The sequence below is a fragment of the Peromyscus leucopus genome, chromosome 16_21 (genome assembly GCF_004664715.2).
Source record: "Peromyscus leucopus breed LL Stock chromosome 16_21, UCI_PerLeu_2.1, whole genome shotgun sequence".
NCBI classification, from domain to species: Eukaryota; Metazoa; Chordata; class Mammalia; order Rodentia; family Cricetidae; genus Peromyscus; species Peromyscus leucopus.
Window position 1 is genome coordinate 11,443,600 of NC_051084.1, and position 20,022 is coordinate 11,463,621.

The 20,022-nt window shown below is 43.4% G+C and overlaps 1 protein-coding gene across 2 annotated transcripts in view; it reads right to left on the reverse strand.

Moving 5' to 3' along the window:
- Nucleotides 1-18,472, reverse strand: part of Fkbp5 (FKBP prolyl isomerase 5) — an 88,892-nt gene extending 70,420 nt beyond the window's left edge. Inside the window, exon 1 of one of the 2 annotated variants that reach the window (XM_028888360.2) lies at nt 18,383-18,472. The gene's annotated coding sequence lies outside the window, so the exon portion shown is untranslated. Of the gene's footprint in view, nt 1-18,242; nt 18,285-18,382 lie in introns of those variants that run through there. The other variant, XM_028888361.2, reaches the window with a different exon arrangement.
- Nucleotides 18,473-20,022: the final 1,550 nt, after the last annotated feature.

Below are 20,022 nucleotides of genomic sequence, written 5' to 3' on the forward strand. Positions count from 1 at the left end.
CGGCTTGACTGAGGACCTTGTGTACAGAATACGGCATCTGAACTTTATTCCAAAGGAAACGGAACTGAAGCATTTTTAAGGAAAGTGACAATCAGACTGGCTTAAACAGCTTGCTCTGGCAGCCCTCCAATGGCTTCCCATCACCAACAGCACAGACTCCAAATCCCGTCCACGCTCAAAGCCTCCACGCTGGTCACAGGCCATCTCTGAGATAATGTTTCATTCCCACCTCACGCACTCGGCTTGAGCTGCCCTGGCGAAGATCCTACTCCCCTGTCCCCTCCCCAGGGCTCTGCACCTGCTGGCCCCCTACTAGGAACGTCACAGTGCACTCTCCTGCTTTCCTATCCTCTCTTGAGGCTTGCTCTGCTGTTACTCTGGAAGAGCAAGGAGCTACTGCAATCGGCCCCAGCATCTGTCTCTTCACGCCCCACAGGACACACACACACCGTCTGTACACTGCTGCTTTACCTTAGCAGAGTGCAGGGGCCACGGAAGAGCCCTCAATAACCCCGGATGCTGCTATTATTTCCATACAGTGAAACTGAGGAGTGGAAAAGTGACTCAGATAGACAGTCACTTTTATGCAGAAGATAATACTTTACATTCCTAGTGAGAATGCAAGTTGGCACTATGTTTTTAAGGGCAAATTTGCCAAGATCTACAAAAAGTTTAATATCCTTTAGCCCAGCAACATCATGTCCAGGAAACTGACTGCAGATATTCTTAGAAACAAGTACCTGGTGGAAGGCTCCTAAACCTAACACTTCTAATAGAAGAAAGAAAGACATTTCTTTGTGCATATGTCCATATATGTGGAGGCCAGAGATGAATGCTGGTGCCTTTCTCAGTTACTTTTGAGACCTCTCTCACTAAACATGGATAGAGTATGAATTCTGCTTAGCTAGTTGGCCATCAAGCTCCAGGGATCTGTCTTTCTCTATTTTTCCCAGGGCTGGAATTACAGACACACACCATGAACATGAGTTTTCACAAGGATGTCGGGACCCAAACTAGATTCCCATGCCTGCATAGCAAGCATTTTACTGAGGCATCTCCTCAGCCCCAGGGAAATAATTGTCAAAGGACTATTACTATAAATCTCAACAACGAGATTACTATGCAGCTGTTAAAAATAAGTCAACAGTTATACTGGAATGCATGTGTAAAGATATTTAAGAACGACATAAAAGAGAAAAGCAATTTATGGAACAGAACCTAACTTTTCTAAGGGTCAAGACCATAGCTCAGTGATAAGGTATTGACTGAACATACAGAAGGCCTCTGGTTTGACCTCCACTACCACAGAATAATAATATATATTTGCATAAATATATATATATATACATATATATATATATATATATAATATAGTGGGGTTCAGTGGGGCACACCACTTGGGAGGCAGAGGATGGCAGGTCTCTGTGACTGGCCAGCTAGTCTACATTATAAGCTCCCGACCAGCCAAGGCTACATAGGAAAACCCTGTCTCAAAAACAATAAAACCATATGCATTTGTAAGTGCAGTGAAAGCCTCTAAGAAATACATCAAACCATTCCGAATCACAGGATTCAGTGAGGAAAAAAATAATTTTTCACTTTGTTTTTTTTTTTTTTGAGTAAGCATTCATATCTTAAAAATCAATCTATTATAAATAAATTTAAAAAATTTTAAAGGCTGGAGAGATGGCCCAGGGGTTTCTAAGAACACTGGTTCCTCTTCCAGAGGACCCAGGTTCAATTCTCAGCACCCATATGGCAGCTCACAACTGTAATTCCAGTTCCAGGGGATCCAACACTCTCACACAGATGTACATGCAGGCAAAACACCAATGCATATAAAATTAAAAATCAATTTAAAAAATCAGTCTGTTAAATTTTAATTCCCGTTAATAAAGCTTGAGTATACAAAAACACTTTAGATGAACATAACAGGTCTTGATGACCCACTGACCCACAGTGCAGGAAATGTGAGTTACTGCAAGTGCTCAATCAGAAAATCACCATTCACTAACAACTAGCTGAGGGCACTTACTATGTGTCCAGCAGGATGGTGAACAGGAAGCACCTAGTCCCTGCAAATGGGCCACGTGATGCTGTCTCTGGATGAAAAGTCTGCGCTGTCATGCCTGCCTTCGACTGTCGTTCTTGAAGAGAAGCTTCCACTGCAATGGGAAGCCAGCTACGCTTAAGTCCAACACCTTCCCACTACACCAGCTCCCTGTCAGTCCAGAGCTCACGCCCCTCTCTACTAGAAAGAACATTCTAGAACCTTCCCTTGGAAGAGCACTGCTTTTCACCTCCTGGACCAATCTATTCAGGACCTTCAGCCCTCGGGGTCACTGGAGTACTTCAGGGATAAACATACAAATAACCTTAACAAAGCCAAACCAAACTCAATCCTTACAAAAGATCAGCTTCACCTGATCTGTAAAAAAAACTTGGGAAGACAAAATTCACTTAATGTAACCTATAAGTATTTTGTGTGACTGATTCACAGTTTACATTTCTGTTAAAATAACAACAGTGAGACAGGTGTGGTAGCATATACCTGGAAGTCCAGCAGTCTAGAGGCAGAGGTAGGAGAACCAAGAGTCCCAGGCTGGCCTGGGCTACTTAGCCATATTTCGCCTTAAAGCAAGAGAAGTATGCATGTGCGTGTCCACATAACAATAAACAAGCAAAAATGCAATATTAGAAACTCCCCCTTAAAACCAGGCGGTGGTGAACACCTTTAATCCCAGCACTCAGGAGACAGAGGCAGGCAGATCTCTGAGTTCGAGGCCAGCCTGGTCTACATAACGAGTTCCAAGACAGTCAGGGATACACTGAGAAACCCCCATCTCAAAAAGAATTAAAAAAAAAGGGGGGGGGCTACATCCAGAAATAACAAGAAAACTCTACCCACTATACACAAAAACTGTATCAGCTCTAAGCAAATGTTTTTTTATAACTTCAATAATAAAGACTCCTGGTCATAGTGGTGCATACCTTTAATCCCAGGACACAGGAGGCAGAGGCAGGCAAACCTCTGTGAGACTGTGGCCACCCTGGTCTATGTAGTGTTTCAGGACAGCCAGGGCTATGTAGAGACCCTCCTTGTCTCAAAAAAAAAAAAAAACCAATCCTAAATTCTTTGTGCATCTCCTATAATGTCACAGAAACAGCTAACTTTTAAGATAATATTGATAATAATTTTCTTAACAGTAAGAAAACTATTACATTAATAAATTAGAGAAAAATACAATTAAACATAAGAAAATATAACTTGACCATCAGAACCTGCTATGAGTGAAATGGGACACCTTGTCAGACAGGGGTCTCCATTTCATTAGAACCAAAGGAAAACTAGACTTAAACAGAACATCCTTGACCAGCTCCTCACTGAGATGAGATGCCGGCTGTGCTGCTTCCTGAAAGACTGCGTGGAGCACATGTCAGCGGCTGCATGTTTCCTCTTGTATTGCACAAGCCACAGGCTGCATCTATTATCGATCGTGGTTAAGCATCCGGGGTACTGCTGTCAGAATCCCCAATAGCCGTTTCTAAATACTGAATCAGTACAAATTTCAGTCTGGAAAGGGTCACAGACTGCAGCAGTTACATACTACTATATATATTTTTTCTCCATACAATACATTTCCTGAACTTTTAGCTTTCAGTTTCCTGTTCGTCAATGGCTTCAGCTCCAGAGGCAATACATAAACACACCCCAGCCACAGTATTTCCACTTTTGACAACAGTGGACCTGAATTTAATCTGACAAATATAACCAACTATAGCAGTGAAGACAGCTATAGTTAATAATTTACAAATGAGATAGAAAGCACATTGCCTGCGTATGGATTCAGCTTCTTTATACTCAAGACTTTTCTAAGTTTTTCTTTGCTGAAAAACTGATAAGCTGCTTTATCAGACAATAACCATGAAACCCATCCTGTTTCCTTTTTCACTTGCTTGCCAGGAAGCTTGGAGCTAAATTTACTGTTCAAATACAGACACTATCTCGCCTTAGATTGCTGATGTAAATTTTTCTTCCTTCCCATTCTCTCATCCTGCTCATTATTTCTCAAGTGATTTATGTTCATTTTCCTTTGTTTTTAATGATCTTTACCTCTTTTGTTTTAAACTACCAACTCCCTTTCAATAAACTACAAATTAAGAGAAAATTTATGACCTAAAAGTTCTTATCTTCAAATCATTGTGTATCTATTAACCTATTTTATCTAGAATATAGGTTCTAAAATAAATCTTTACTTTCCTCTTTAAAAGTTATTATTCCATATAAATATGATTGGCTTTTAGAAAAGCCAATGACACTTTTTAGAATAAAAGAATTAAAGGACATAAGAATCAAAACCTAAGTTACTAAATTTAGGCTCTAAATTAGAATTACAAAACTATTAAGTCTTTACAAATAGAATTAGTCCAGCAATGCAAAATAATTGTTAAAAAAATTCACCTCAAATTCTCTAGACTATCATGAGCAGTCTTAGATCAAGACAGATACTATGTTTGAAAATATTAGGACAGTTTGAGATGGAGTTGGAGAGATGGCTCAGCAGTTAAGAGCACTGGCTGCTCTTCTTGAGGTTCAATTCCCAGCAACCACATGGCAGCTCACAACTGTCTGTAACTCCAGTTCCAGGACTTGACACCCTCACAAAGACACACATGCAGGCAAAAAACACCAACATAAGAAGAAAGAAAAAAGAAAAAAGAAAGAAAAAATAATCTCTAAAAAAAATGGTTTGTGATATCAGAAAATACCATTCACACTTGTTCAGAAACTGTAAGCATACACGTGCACGAAGGTGTCTGGTGTACAGTGGTGCTTTAAATGGAATTAAAAGTGAAAAAAAAAATTAAAAGAAATGAAACAACTCTAAGACATTTGGCAAAAATATCATGAATTAAAGAAGTTCTAGAATACAGCCATATTAAAAGTGGTACAAAGGGGGGCTAGAGAGACAGCTCAGAGGTTAAGAGCACTGGCTGCTCTTCCAGAGGTCCTGAGTTCAATTCCCAGCACCCACATGGCAGCTCACAATCATCTGTAATGAGATCTGGTGCCCTCTTCTGGCCTGCTGGCAGACATATAGGCAGAACACTATACATAATAAATCAATCAATCTTTAAAGAAAAAAATGGTACAAAGAACATAACACATAGTAGTCTGTAAAAAGGCATAGGAAGCCTGGTGTGGTGGCATGTGACTTTGATCCCAGAACTCGGGAAGCAGAGGCAGATCTCTGAGTTTGAGTTCAGTCTGGTCTATTTAGTGAGTTCCAGGACAGCCAGGACCACATAGAGACTGCCTCAGGAACAGAACAAGAAAGGATAGGAGCCTCAGATCCTGGCTCAGTGGTAAAGCACTTGCCTAGCATGTACAAGCCCTAGGACCAAGTCTCCAAATCAAAAAGGAAAAGAATGGCCAGGTGTGCTTTTAATCGCATGCCTTTAATCCCAGCACTAGGAAGGCAGAGGCAGGTGGATCTCTGTGAGTTCAAGGCCAGCCTGCTCTTCAGAGTGAGTTCAAAGATAATCAGGACTACAAAGAGAAATCCTGTCTCTAAACATCCTCTCAAAAAGAAAAAAAGAAACTCAGGATTAATACCCAAATAAATCAAATTATTTTTAAAAAACTCTAAGAATGAAGCTAGCTAACAAAAATTGTTACTATATAGATTTAGAAGGAAAGATAGTAACCATATATATATATATATATATATATATATATATATATATATATACACATATCTTAGCAGACTTCTTTTCAAGCAAAATACTTCAGCATAAGAAAACACATGAGCCTTTAATCCCAGCACTCGGGAGGCAGAGCCAGGAATCTTTGTGAGTTCGAGTCCACCCTGGTCTACAGAGTAAGTTCCAGGACAGGCACCAAAACTACACAGAGAAACCCTGTCTTGAAAAAGAAAAAAAGAAAACACATTAGGGCTGGGAAAATGGGATGTGGCTCAAAGGCCACATTCAATCTCTACACACACACACACACACACACACACACACACAGAGAGAGAGAGAGAGAGAGAGAGAGAGAGAGAGAATTCCCCATTTCACATGAAGCGAGTAAGAGAAACCTACACACACACACACACACACACACACACACACACACACACACACAATGCACATATACCTTCAAAAAACAAAAAACAAAAAAAAACCAAATCTGCCCTGGTAAGATGACTGAGCAGTAAAACACACAAGCCGGAAAACCGAGTTCAATCTTGAGGACCCACGAGTGGAAAGAGCACCAACCCAGCTCCACAGGCTCTGTGTGCCGGTTCAGAGTCTCTGCCCCTCCCCAATAGTAATGAATTAGAAAAAAATTTCAATTGAATTTGGAAGCTTTTTTCTTCTCTTGTGATGGGATTTTAAAAAAGGTGTCATAAAAGGGAATCTAATACAAGTCATAGATCAGAAGAAGAGAAAAAAGTCCTCTAATCTCTTTAGAAAAATGAAGGGAAGCAAAAACAAAGTATGGTAAATAAAGAAATGACCTGATACACACCACTGAGGACATGGGAAAGATTGTGTACAGACATTAGGTTATACAATTTGATCTCAGAGGACTTTAAAATGATAAAGAAAAATCAGTATTTCAGTAAAACTGAAATCTATTCTTTTGGAAGGAATGTAAAAGTCTACAGAGGTCTGGGGTATCTGTAACCCAGGCCATTTTCTCTTTCTTTAATCGTGGGAAAGAATATAGAACATAAAACAATTACCAGTTGCAAAATGATTTCATGGTAAAATTATGCTTATAGTGACTAAGAAGTATTGTTTGCTATGCACATTTTCAAAACGCAGGGAGAATGTCTCACAGAGGTTAAAACAATACATTTCAAGGGAAAAAGGAACTGCCATGACAGTGAATCGGTGCCTGGAATCTGGCATCGTGCTCTGGGAAAGGGAAGGGGGTTATTTATTGAGCATCTGGTGTAGCTAGACACAAAACCCTGGACCTTAGCAGAGAAGAAAGCAAGGCTCAACTAAGGTTCTTGCCATTCCGCCTGGTTCATGTTAAAACGTACGAGACTGCAGGCAGCTGACAGAGGCTCAGAGGTGGTCACGTCTAACACACGGTACCCAACTCTTCAAGGTAGTACCTGCTAACTGTAACTGTAAGAGTCTGCTCTATCATGACAAAACCAAAAGGTTTCAAAAAAAAAAAAAAAAAATGCTTAAAGCACTCACAACTGACAACTTTAAAAATTAAAAAGGAGCTTTTTCCTCAAAGCTGATTTTGTACCAATTCTCAAAAGTTGCCCTCTGACCTCCACAAATGAGCTCACCAACACACTAAATACATGTGTGATTTTAAATGGAAGAACAGTAGTGCTCTGCGGAGAACCCAATCATGACCTTCTTGTAACAGGGGTGAATTACTATCATAGTGCTCCTGATAGAAAATCACTTTCTATCTTGGTTTTGAGAATCAGCAGTACAATTAGGGCTGGTCTAATTCCACCCAGATGGTTGAGGACCACAGCATTGAAAACAACAGCAGCCCTTGCTCAGTAATCGGCTGTGGATCTTGACTATCTCCTCCACATCTCAGTTTCCGTGTCTGTAAACAACGCAGCTGGATAGAGAATGTCTTCCTCCCTTCCTCCCTTTCCCCTTCTGCCTAGTCCTTTCCACCTTGTGGCTCTGTAACTTAGAATCTAGGTTGTCTGGAGGGTAGGGAGGAAACCAGTCATTAAAAACCCAAACACAGCCAGGCAGTAGTGGCGCACAACTTTAATGCCAGTACTGGGGAAGCAGAGGCAGAGGCAGGTGGATCTCTATGAGTTCAAGGCCAGCCTCGTCTACAGAATGAGTTCCAGGACAGCCAGGACTGTTACACAGACAAACCCTGTCTCGAAAAACAAAACCAACCAAACAAATAAACAAAAAAACAACAACATCAAAAAATACCAAACTTTTGAGACAAAGAATACGGGATGGTGCTGGCATAACTGGATCTCAATATGTAAAAGATTACAAATAGATCCATATCTGTCACCATGCACAAAACTCAAGTCCAAGTGGATCAAAGACCTGAACATAAATCCAGTTACACTGAACTTAACAGAAAAGAAAGTAGGAAGCACTCTTGAACGCATTGGCACCGGAGACCATTTCCTAAATAAAACACCAACAGCACAGACCCTGAGCACAATTAATAAATGGGACCTCTCGAAATTGAGAAGCTTTTGCAGGGCAAAAGGCACAGTCAATAAGACAGCCAACAAAATGGGAAAAGATCTTCACCAACCCCACATCTGACAGAGGATTGATCTCCACAGTATATAAAGAACTCAAGAAACTAGACATCAGAATACTGAACAGTCCAATTAAAAAATGGGCTAAAAGGCTAAACAGAGAATTCACAAAACAAGAATCACAAATGGCTGAAAGACATTTAAAGAAATGCTCAACATCCTTAATCATCAGAGAAATGCAAATCAAAACGACTCTGAGATACCCCCTTACACCTGTCAGAATGACTACAATCAAAAACACCAATGAGAGCCAATGTTGGAGAGGATGTGGAACAAAGGGAACACTCCTCCACTGTTGGTGGGAATGTAAAATTGTACAACCACTGTGAAAATCAGTATGGCGGTTTCTCAGAAAATTAGGAATCGAACTACCTCAAGACCCAGCCATCCCACTCTTGGGCATATACCCAAGGAATGCTGATTCATACCATAAAGATACATGCTTGGCCGAGTGTTGGTGGCGCACGCCTTTAATCCCAGCACTTGGGAGGCAGAGCCAGGCGGATATCTGTGAGTTCGAGGCCAGCCTGGGCTACCAAGTGAGCTCCAGGAAAGGCGCAAAGCTACACAGAGAAACCCTGTCTCAAAAAACCAAAAAAAAAAAAGATACATGCTCAGCTATGTTCATAGCAGCACTATTTGTAATAGCCAGAACTTGGAAACAATCTAGATGCCCATCAACGGAAGAATGGATGAAAGAAATGTGGTACATATACACAATGGAGTACTACTCAGCAGAGAAAAACAATGAAAGCATGAAATTTGTAGGCAAATGGATGGAACTAGAAAAAATTATCCTGAGTGAGGTAACCCAAACCCAGAAAGACAGTCACGGTATGTACTCACTCATAAGTGGATTCTAGATATAAAATAAAGAACAATCAGACCACAACCCATAGAACCATGGAGGCTCTATATATAGCATGGAGGTCCCTAGGATGACTGTGGCTTATAATAAATTTCGGATTTACTCAATTATTGAAAAAAAATAGCCAAATGAATGGAAACACATGAACTATGAACCAAAGGCTGAGGGGCCCCCAGCTGGATCAGGCCCTCTGAATAGGTGAGACAGTTGATTGGCTTGATCTGTTTGGGAGGCAACTAGGCAGTGGGACCGAGTCCTGTGCTCATTGCATGAATTGGCTGTTTGAAACCTGGAGCTTATGCAGGGACGCTTGGCTCAGTCTGGGAGGAGGGGACTGGACCTGCCTGGACTGAGTCTACCAGATTGATCGCAGTCCTCGGGGGAGGCTTTGCCCTGGAGGAGGTGGGATTGAGGGGAGGGGTGGGGGTAAGGGGAGGGGGTGGGAGGGGGGAGAACAGGGGAACTCGTGGCTGATATGTAGAACTGAATGGTATTGTAAAATAAAATAAAAGGAAAAAAGAAAAAAATTTAAAAAAATAAAAGAAAGAATAAGGGAAAGAAAAAAGCCAAAAACAAACTGACAAATTAAAGAGGCATAATAATAGTTCACAACAGACAGCCATCAGCTTCACTGTTAACATTAGTTTTAAAGTTTCAAGGTTTGTTTTTTTGTTTTTGAGACTGGGTCTCATGACGTAGCCCTGGCTGGCCAAGAACTTGCTATGTAGACTTCAAACTCAGAGAGATCTGCCTACTGCTGCCTTTTTAGCACCAGGATTAAGAGTGTGACACACACCCAGCAAAGATCTGTTTATATGCATGTGTGCCTGCATAAATATCTGTGAGCACCTGGGGCCTGTGGAAGCCAGAAGATGGCATTGGATTTCCAGTTACAGGTGATTGTGAGCTGCTGTGTGGATGCTGGGAGTCAAATGGAGCCTCTGCAGGAGCAACAAATGTTCTTAACCACTGAGCTATCTCTTCAGCAACTTCAGCTTTTGTTTCTTCCTTTCTTCTTTTTCTTTTTCTTTTTTTTCTTTTTGTTTTGTTTTAAAGAAAGGCAGTAAGAGAGGGGCAGTGGTGGCGCACGCCTTTGATTCCAGCACTTGGGAGGCAGAGGCAGGTGCATCTCTGTGAGTTCGAGGCCAGCCTGGGCTACAGAGTGAGATCCAGGACAGGCACGGATCTCTAGATACTTTAAATATTTCCCAATCTAGGAAATAACTAAAAACTTTGATACAGAGGTTTAAAAAAAAGTTGTTGTTTTTTTTTTTTTAAAAAAAACTAATACCTATAAACTATATATAGTTAATCTTAAGTGGCAATGAACATATACTGAAAATTATACAAAAGAGCAAGAAGGGAAATGATGTTTAAACCCATCACTATTGAATGTATAGTTCTTCACTCAGTCACGATGAGGCTATGGGAGACTCACCCAGACAGACACGGTTTGCAAACCCCAAGCTCTTCTCCCCCTGATAACGAGCACCACCCAAAGATGACAGCCAGGCTTTCTGGCCTCCTCTCCCTTTGTCTAGGGTCCAGAACACTGGAACTGTACATGTCTGTGCAGAAACTGGCATACTGTGGGTGTGCAACGCTTTCCCAGGAATGAACACCACCTTCAGTTCCAGGAAAGCACTGCTAGGTGTCAGTCCCGGCGGCGGCATGCACAGGACAACGTAAGGAAGCAGGGTGTCCTCTGCAGTTATGCTCTGGACCCTCCTCTGGACCCTGCTTCTTCCAACAAAACACGTGAAACTTCAGTGAAAAGCAGCACACACAAGGGACGGTCATCTGTTCTCTTTCCTGTTATTCATCGGTCAGCGAATTTATGGTTGGGCTATCCCACTTTCCTCTGGTAAGACCACTTCTCACTTTCAACACACTTTAAAGCTTTTCTCCTTGGCTAAAAATGCAATGAACATACCATACAACGCACAGTTTACTAAGTCTGAACACATGGAAATAACTGGTAGATTTGGATAAAGATAAACATAAAATTCTTTGTACTAATCTTGCACTTTTCTGGAAGTTAAAAAAAAGAGACTGGGAGGTCACTCTGTGGGTAACGTGTTTGCTGTGTAAGCCTGAGAACCTAAGTTCTAATCCCAGCACCCATGTAAAAATGGCGTGGTGGTGCAGGCCTGGAACTTCAGTGCTGAAGAGCGCACACAGGCAGGCCAGTCAAGCTAAAACCTCCAGGCTCAGTGAGATACCATGTTTCAAAAATTAAGGTGGAGCCAAGCAGCAAACCTTGTCTACAGAGTGAGTTCAAGAACAGCCACCAAAACTACAGAGAAATCTGGTCTCAGGAAAAAAAAAAATAAAATAAAGGTGGATGAGCAATAGTGAAAGAGAATGTCGACCTCTGGCTTCCACATAAACACACATGGGCAAGTAAACCTGCACGCACATGCACGCACACACACACACACACACACACACACACACACACACCCCAAACATAAGAAAATCAACATTACTTAAAAAGTAAATCACGTGGGGCTGGAGGGATGGCTCAGCAGTTAAGAGCACTGGCTGCTCTTGAAGCAGACCTGGGTTCAATTCCCAGCACCCACATGGCAGCTCACAACTGTCTGTGGCTCCAGTTGCAGGGGATCTGGCACCCTCACACAGGCATACATGCAGGCAAAACACCAATGCACATAAATGAATTATTGGGAAAAGAAAGAAAGAATGCAAGTATTAAAAAAAAAGTAAAGAAAAGAAAGAAAAAGAAAATCACTTGACTTTCATCATTCCGGAAAGGTCCCCTTTCTGTGAAGCACTGTCCTACCTAAAACAGTCCTCAGTCCTACCACCATGTCTTGGTTTTGCCTGTCCCTTGCTTTTAATAAAGTAAAATGCTGTGTCTAGCTTGTCCTGACCAGTATTTCTGAGTTCCCTCTCCTCCGCGGTGGGAACCAGCAGTTCATTTCTACTGCAAAGGCTGCTGTGAACATCCTGTACCAGCCTCTTCCTGAGTATATACTTTGTTCATTTCAATGCAGCCTGTTTCACTGAAATGGGAAAAAGGGAGAGAGGTTCACCTTTAAATAAACCAGAATGGAGTGCTAAACAAACAAAAACACATAGAGCAATTATGTGTGTACATATTTTTATGTGTGCATGTTCATATACACACACTTATGTAGTTATATATAATACAGACAACTGAAAATCTGATATATATATATATATATATATATATATATATATATCAGATGTATATTTGTATAGATTATATGTGAACCCAAAACGATTTTGTAAAGATTTATTTTATACATGTGAGTGTTTTGCCTGCATGTATCTATGCACACCACGCACCCACAGAGGTCAGAAGAGGGCGTCAGATCCTCTGGAACCGGAGTTACACCTGGTCCTCTACAAGAGCAATGAGTATTCTTTTTTTTTTTTTTTTTTTTGGTTTTTCGAGACAGGGTTTCTCTGTGTAGCTTTGCGCCTTTTCCTGGAACTCACTTGGTAGCCCAGGCTGGCCTCGAACTCACAGAGATCCGCCTGGCTCTGCCTCCCGAGTGTTGGGATTAAAGGCGTGCGCCACCACCGCCCGGCACAATGAGTATTCTTAACCAGTCCCACGAATCGTGTTTTTGAAGAGCTTACTAAGTTCCCAATAAAATAAACCTACGATGGGAAGGTGACCATCTCAGCTTTTCTTGACTGTCCTCCTATCTAGGAGCACAAGAAGAGAGTTTTCTCCCACTTAAACTGGTGCTGCACCGCAGTGAGACAAATATGTCTTCACAGGCCTCTCCCAGAAACAGAACATGGGATCTTACCATCGACTACACAGTAATTTTTACATCAAAGACAAAACCCTAAATCTGTTCAAGATTTTTTTTTTTTGCTCTGTCAAAAGTTACACATGGAAACAATTTCCCAGTTAATATTTAACATAGGTGAAGAATATCATGCTTATTCAGAATATATGCTGATAAGGACTCAATCTCTTAAGATGTTTTCTCCAGTCCAAAAGTAGCTTCACCACATTAAGTCCATGATAGCCATTTTGACTCAATTCTACTGTGTAATTTTCAGCTGACAATCAAGAGAGGACTTCATTTCCAGAGACACAAACATTAAGAAACACATACAAGTCTAGTTTTTTTTTTTTAAATAAAGACCTCACTTTATCAGTAGAACCGACCCTCCAAATCTTCAATGTTCTTCCAACATTAGTTCCTATTTCAAGGGTGAAAAGTTAAGTGTTTTGTTGGCTTCTCTAGATAATTTAGTTGCCATCACATTCATAGTAACATTTAGGTAGTCAAAAAAAAAAAGAAAGAAAAAGAAAAAGAAAAAGAAAAAGAAAAAAAGATACCACTACCGTCAAGCTTGAAGGATGCTGGAGTAAAAATCATTAATCTTTTTTCTCCTTTAAAACAATCTGACTTTTTAAAAGATCAATTTGAAATTAGCAACCCTGCTTTGACACTCAGATGAACACATCCTGATACATGTAACAGTAGCCAAGATAGAAACAGAATGCTACAGATGGTTCTAGAAACTTACCGCTGGCCACCAAAGGACAGCTGCAACCAGAAAAGGAAGATGCAACCCCTTCCAGGCTTGGCCTTTCTTCATCTTGCACTCCTCTTTGCAAGCACTGAGCAATTTCAAAACTATACACCTCAAAGGTATCACATTGTAAATATGAAGAAATATTCTGCGCCTGTGGATGGTCCCTTTCACAGCTGTATGACTGTTTACTTAAAAACCCATTATTTCACTCTGAAAATGTATCATTTTCATTTCTGTAATAATGTACCTTCTTCTAAAAGAAAAAAAAAAGTCTTGATGAAGCTCTGAGCTTCCTCACAGAAAGCATAACAATTCCAAATAGCTATAATCTCCGACTTTCACTATAGTTGGCCTGGTTGTTCCAGAGAACTAAAATGAAACTTTTTCTTACTTTTTAAATGTTTTGCTTCCAGACTAAGGGTAAAAAAACAGGCATATCAAATGTGTAGACCCTACACTCCCTCTGGTGGTCTAATTAATCAAATGTTTCCTGAAAGACTAGTAGTAAATACTAATAAAAGCATACGATGTAAGGCAATTATCGTTGGTGGTATTGTTTCCTATTACATATGGCCTGGGACTCCATATGCAGACGTGGCTGCCTCTGCTTCTGGGGTGCTGAAAGTAAAAAGGCGTGCGCCCCCACAGCACCAGTCAATTCTCTTAAGCTAAGAAGAAGTGCAAACTATTTTGAATAGTGGAATTTTAGTGCTCTACATATTATATATAATACCCTTAATAATCTGTTAGATACAACTGCTAGTAACCTGTCAATAGGCTTGTTCTTTAATAAACTATTTTAGCCTCTTTCCCTTATAGAACTGGCTTTTATACAATTTTATACTATTTGCAAATAAACTCACACATTAGTCCCTGTTTTAAATCAATAGATACAGGACATACATATCATCATTCACCTAATCTTCAATGCGTGAGATTTAATGTTTGAAACATTTGAGGTGGCACGTACGTCAGAACTTTAAAATGCACTAAAAGGCTGGCATTGTAGCTCAGGGGTAGATCGCTTGTCTAGCTAGCATCCATAGGACCTGGGCTGAATCCCCAGAATAGCAAAGAAAAAGAAAATTAAAAAGCATTAAAATGTACATGCAGGGAACTTATAAATATAAGGCCAGGCGGTGGTGGCGCACACCTTTAATCCCAGCACTCAGGAGGCAGAAGCAGGAGGATCTCTGTGAGTTCGAGGCCAGCCTGGTCTACAGAGTGAGATCCAGGAAAGGCACAAAGCTATACAGAGAAACCCTGTTTCGAAAAACAAAAACAAAAACAAAAAAAAATTTTTATATATATATGTATACACACACACACACACACACACACACACATATATATATACATATACATATATGGAAAAAATTGAATTACTGATTGGTTAAGTTGGAAAGCTCAAAAGCTTGAGAATTACAAAAATGGAGATATTTGTTTAGTGTGTATTAACCACAGAATTCAGAGTGTCAAGATATGCACAACTGAATCTTTTTTGGAAGTCATGAAAATATTAAAGGCCTGTAGAGCATGTTCTTAATGTCAGTTATGTACTTAAGGGTACAGCAATTGCCTAGTATGCACAAGGCCCTGGGTTCAATCCTGGGACAGAAAAAAAGAGGGAGGGAGGGAGGGAAAGAAAGGAGGGGAGAGAAGAGGAAGAAAATAAATTTACCAGCAACATCCAGACTCAAAGGTAACTGACTAATAAACAGCCCCAAGTGTGTGTGTGTGTGTGTGTGTGTGTGTGTGTGTGTGTGTGTGTGTGTGTGTGTAGATGTGAGAATCAACTCGTGCTTAATTTTGAAAGTGAAATGTCGTTGATAATTCTATGACCTGGTCTACCACAAACAAAATAAACAAGAATCAGTAATTAAAATTCCCGAAAACTGACCTTTAAAGTGGGCTTTCAATTAAAAGGTTTTTTCTAGTTCAAGTGCACACCACACCTGCTTTAGTGTAACTAGATGGAATAACTGGGAAGGCCTCTGGCCGCTCTTCCAGGGCCAGGCCTTCATTCCCAGCACCACACTTCAGCTCTTGACCTTCAGCCTCCTCTTCTGGACTCTAGATGATGCCAGCACCATACATGCAAACGGTATACACACACACACACACACACACACACACACACACACCACACCCATAAGCACAAATCAACTGTGAAAACAAAAAAATGTTTTAAGTGACGTGACTTATGGTATTTGGTACATTTGAGCAGCATTGTAAGACAAAAGAAATTCTCCCACTTTATGTGGTGGAACACTAAAGTAGAATGATATCATCTAAAACAATGGAAGTCCCCTTTTAAAGTAAGCCCACTCTACACGGGATGAGCCACTCAATCTGCCTTCAGGGATTATCAGGAACTTTAGACAGACTGAGCCTCTCCACCCCACAGGGTACGTGGTGGCTCTTTGCCTTGAGGAACTATCAACACAGAATATACATTCTTTTCCAACCCAAGAACAAAGAAGAATTTCAAAATCAACCGACTTGCCTAATCCCAAATTGTAGGTTTTTCATGTGGAAGAGTTTTAAATTATGTCTTATAAAGAAATCCGGGCTGGTGAGATTGCTCAGCAGGTAAAGGCCCCTGCCACTAAGCTGGACCACCTGAATTTGAAGTCCAGGACCCAGCACGATGGAAGGAGAAAAGCATCTCCAAAGGTGTCCTCTGACAGCCACGCCTATGCCAGCACGGACTCACAAACACAGACAATAAATAAATAAAATATTAAAGAATAAAAACAGAGGTTGGGGATTTAGCTCAGTGGTAGAGTGCTTGCCTAGCAAGCATAAGGCCCTGGGTTCAGTCCTCAGCTCCAGAAAATAAAAATTTAAAAAACAAAAAAAGAATAAAAATAAATCCACTCAAATGTCACATAACTGAAAAGTAAATACTGAGAAACATACTTTAAGAACTGTTGGAATGACAAAAACCTCATTAATGTATAAATTTGCTGTTTTAAAACAATTTAAAAAGAAAATTCCTACATTAATTTAAAATAATCTCAAGTGGTTCCAACTAATAGCTAACTTAAATTAGCTAGCTGAATAAAATGACCATTCAATTAGTGTAATTAAATAAAAATTAACTGTGCTCTGAAGTTCAACATCTCTGAAGTATAGATTACACCCAATGCAGTTCCCACACAAGACACATTAGAAACGAGAAAGGGAGAAAATTAAACCACGTGTTTCTAACAAATAATGGACGTTATTAACCTCTGCATCTAAAAATGGTTAAAATATGCCACTTCTGCAGAATTCCCAAAGTGAAAGCTGTTAGGACTGTTCGGCCCAAACCGGACAGCTGGTGAGAGGCAAACAGAAAACGGTTAAGGGAAGTGTGACAGAGTAAGAACGTACAACCAGAATAAGGGATTTTTCAAGTCATTTCTTGAATCTATTCAGACACCAAGAGTAGGAGCTACTACACTTCTATAATTATAACAATAATAACAGTAGCAATGATGGATAACAAACACTAACAGCAAGAGGCGTGGAGGAAGGGACAAAACTCTTAACCCAAATAAATACACCTTAACTCTTCCCTTCTTCTCTACACTAAAAGAATGCAAAGACAATGAAAATAAACACTCCCTCCTACCCCTAGAGAAGACGAAGAAAGTGCCCATTCAACGCTCAGCCTTAGTCCGCTGGAAAACACTCTCCTGGGGAAAAAAAAGAAAAAAATCCCCAAACCACCAGCTCTCAACTGCGGCAGCAGAGTTGACTGAGCGGCGGCCAAGCGCGGTACACGCTGTCCCGAGCCCTGCACGCTCCGCTTACGGCTCAGACCTCCCAAAGCTTTCGCCACCGCCGCAGAAACCCATTATTTAAAAAACGAGGCGCAAGCACTCCACCTGACTCATCCACAGCGAGGAGGAGGAGGAGGATTACTGGAGGTCAGAGGACAACTCCACCACGTCGGTTCCAGGGATCGAACTCAGGTCGTCCGACTTGGCGACAAGCGCCCGTACCGGCTCTGCCACCCCGGAAGCCCCTAAAGCAACTTTTAATTGGCTTTTCCCTCCTCCGTCTGCCCCCGAGCCCCGCCGGTCACCTGCCCGCCCGGAGCCGGCGGGTCGGGGACCGGCAGGTGAGGGCGGCGCCCCGGGCGGCACGCCCATCGCGCGGGCCCTGCGGACGCGGCGGGGCGCTCCGTTATCCGCGGGCTCGCGGGGCTCCGGGAAGGCCAAGTTCCCTCTCCGCGCCCGGCGGGCGGCGTGGCGGGGCGGCACGGGGCTCCTCGGACCTGTGGGCTGCGCGGGAAACAAAAGCCGCGCGCGGGGCGAGCCAGCCGGCGCCGCGCTGAGCGAGCCATCGCCGAGGAGAAGGGGAAACGTCGGCCGCTCCGCCTCCCACGCGGGGGCCCCGGGGTCTCCCGCAACATCCCGTCCACGCCGCCCCGGGGAAGCCGCGTGAGAGGCGGCGGAGGCGGGACCGCCAGCGCACAGGGCCGACTCCCGGGTCCACCGCGCGCGCGCGCACGCGCCCCATCCCCGCGGCCATGGCGCCCGTACCTGTCGCCGCCGCTGCCGAAGCCGCCACCGCCGAAGCCGCCGCCGCCGCCGCCGCCGCCGCCGCGTCTCGAGCTCCGCGCGTCTCCGCGGCGCGCGCCGCTCACCCTCCCCGCCCGCCAAGCAGGCCCGCCCGTCCGCACCTCAGTCGCCCTGTCGCTCAGCCGCGCGCCGGACACCGCCGCCGCCGGAGACTGGCAGCGCCCGCGAGCCGGCTAGTGCGCCGGGCAGCGCCCGGCGTCGTCCCGCCCCCACCGGACGCAGGACCTGCCTCCCATAGGGCCGCGGGGCTGCCAATCCGCCCCCAAAAGGCGCGCGGGCTGTGGCTCCGGCTGTCCCGATTGGTGGCCGCGCAGGTCTATGCAAATGAGGCCCCGCCCCCTTCGTTTGCATCCCCGCCTCTCCACCGCAGCCCACGTGTCTGGCCCTTGCCCTTTGTGGGGGCCGGAGAGGAGGGATGGAGGAAGCGGACGGACACCTCTTGGCGTCGCCCTTTGCCTCCAGGCAAAATACTGCTAAGCCTCTGCCCTGCCTCTCTGCCCACCCAGCCCGCCCTTCACGAAGCTAGAGGGGTCAGGCCGTGCTGACCCCAGAAAACAACCTCATGAGCTCGGAGATGCCCCTTAGAGACTGGGAAGAGCCAATGAAGCAACGTAGCCCCTCTCTCGGGACACCCAGCGGGCGTGACCATGCTGTCCCTTGGGGCCTCGGCCTCTCCCGCACACCAGCCCAGGTGAAGAGGACCGAAAGGAGCCCAAAGGATGGATGGGCTGCTGAGCTAATTCAGCTTCAAGGCGACACCCCTCCCCCAACCTCGTACCCAACCCTGGGTGACTCCCATAGACAATCGGGAGCTGCACCGGGGGACTTCCGCTGGACCTGTTCGGGTTTTTTTGGGTTTTTTTTGTTTGTTTGTTTTTCAAAAAGGAGGTGAGTGTCTCGCCTGCATGTATGCCTGTGCACTGTGTGAGTGCAGTGCTCAACGGAGGCCAGAAGAGGGCGTCGGATCTCCTGGGACTGGAGTTGTAAACTGCCATGTGGGTGCTGCGGATGGCACCCAGATCCACTGGGAGAGCAGCCAATGAGTCTCTGTCTCTCTCTCTCTCTATGTCTAGCTCTAGCTCTCTCTGTCTGTCTCTCAACTAAAAGTCCTAATTACCTATGGAACTGTCTCGTGGCCACATGAAATTCCGTGTTTTCTGGCTCTGAGTCTGCTTTTATCCTAGTTATTTATTTTTGTTCCTTTTGTATTGTCATGCTTTAGAATTTTTGAACACCTTTTTCTATATGTCACCATGCTGGGTGATAGTATGGTCACCATACTATCTTCAAAGACCTATGCAGAAAAGACAAAACTGAGTTAGGAACCTCCTCTTGGGCAGGAGTAGATTGGGAACTTCCCCTTCACCTGCCTCTAGGGAGGGCCACAGGCTGTTTCCATGAATTCAACAGCACAGATGTGGATAGCGACTCTCCAGCTCACTAATGCCACTTGGTGTTGCATCTGCTATGCTTATTGAGAGCAAGAGGTGTGCCCTGCGTGGAGGAGGGCTTATGGAGGTGAGACGGCCTTGTGCCAGCCTGCAGAGGCTCCAGCTAGCAAACAGGAACATCCACATTTGAGTAATGTTCCAGGGATGGTGGCGGCACATGTCTACATAGAAGAGTGAAGGACTCTCCCCAGGGAAGAGAGTCAGTATTCCCCTGTGAGAGGCAGGGGAGAGGCTTCATTGGAGAGACCACATTGAACCCGCCCTTCGGAGACTGAGCCAAACCAGAGGCT